This window comes from Aplysia californica, unplaced genomic scaffold (assembly GCF_000002075.1).
Source record: "Aplysia californica isolate F4 #8 unplaced genomic scaffold, AplCal3.0 scaffold00003, whole genome shotgun sequence".
Lineage (NCBI taxonomy): Eukaryota > Metazoa > Mollusca > Gastropoda > Aplysiida > Aplysiidae > Aplysia > Aplysia californica.
This window is the reverse complement of record NW_004797273.1, coordinates 3,379,713-3,381,532: the sequence shown is the minus strand read 5'-3', so window position 1 is coordinate 3,381,532 and position 1,820 is coordinate 3,379,713.

Sequence of the window (1,820 nt, the reverse complement as noted above, 5' to 3'; positions counted from 1 at the left end):
CCAACGTTTAACCACACACGCACACACACAGACACACCAAAAGTACCAACACAAAAATACAACATAGAAAGAAAAAAAAAGACGAGAACCAACAAAACCATCGAGACGCAATTCAAACTACAGTCCAGGCTTCTCAGATCTCTGTCTCAAGGCCACCACTGATGTACGGGGATACTCACATAAAACAGGAACACCGACAAGCAAAACTAGACTACAGTATTATGAAACAAAATAGCAGTTTTTGTTGGGGAGCCTTGAATACCCGTGTGATTGCCGACAGCAAATGATTTGCTGGGTGACAAAGGGGCAAGACACAAGTGTCCCTTCTGACAATGGGAGGCCTGTTCACACTCAACTCGGCGCCACAGGAGGCTAATCCCGGCGAAAATGAGATAAATTGAGGCAAGAAGGAGAAGGGGTGAGGTTGGGGAGTGTGAGAGAGAGAGAGAGAGAGAGAGAGAGAGAGAGAGAGAGAGAGAGAGAGAGAGAGAGAGAAAGAGAGAGAGGAGGGAGTAACAAAAGGGAAAGAGAGAGAGAGTGTGTGTGGGAGGGGGTGGGGGAGAGAGACAAAGGAAGGCATACACAGACTGCCCCCTCCCTCCTTAAGGACTGGTGGGGCACCTGAGGTCTATTTTGGCTATTACAAGACCTAGAGTGTCGATATTTGCCGTGGGACATCGTGTGTTATTGGGGATTTTAAATCAATAGTTCAAAAAGTATATTGTGAATCGGTTGCTATGGAAACGGCGGCCATATTGGATTTTGTATACCTTTTTCAATCCCATTTTATTTCCGTATTTATTAACCGATTCACTTCTTATTTGGCATGCCAACAGTACATATGTAGCTCTTAAATACGGCTTGTTGAATTTTTGATATATGCTTTAGTTTTTATTTTATGACATTTACAATTGGAATGTTGCAAAAAAAGTGAAAAAAAATGGAAAATTCATGCTTTCTAAGCCCATAAATCAAAAACTACTACATTAATCAAAAATTCAACATGCCAAAATTGAGAACTAGGTGTTGTTGGTATCCTGTGAAAGTTACATTAAAATTGAATAAGAAACAGAGCAGAAAAATGGGATAATATATGAAAAAATAGAATTGTGAGAAAACAGTCGATACGGTAAGAAAAGGCTAGACAACATGTGCTTTCGCCGAAAAAACTGACAATAAAACACAGCTTTAGGGTGTAGCAAGGCTTACATACGTTTCTGGATATTGTTCAGAGAGTGTCCAGGTACTATAATATGTAATAAACCCAATTTACAAAACTTGACCCCCAAACACGATTTCTAGGTGCCCCACCAGCCCTTAACCTCTAAAGATACAGGGAAACTTACTTAATTCCTCGACCTTTCAATCAACCTTTTCAACAACAATAGCAACACAGAGACAGACCTGTTTACTAAGCCAACCCATTCTAGATGCAACTCCCCTCCCCACTCCTCTCCTCCCTTCCAACTACTTTAAGCGTTATTAAGTTTAGCGCCCTACAGTATTGTACTCAGACACTGTCCGATTTGTTATTAAGTACACTGATTTAGAGAAAGATTAGATGGATTCACAGAAAACTATCTACACATGGCAGATACCACAAAAACTTTCCTGCACATATCCTGAGCAAAGTGTGCAAACTCAATCTCAATGATCCACCTCTCTACAAAACCACTAAACCACATTGAAAAAGGAAGGGATTCTCTTTGTAACTACGTATGACCAAACGTGTGACCAAAACGTTCCCAAAGTTCAAAACATCCATGGCTAGTGCAGAAACATCAGACAAAAATGGAAATCAGCTTTCACCCTCCCCACCA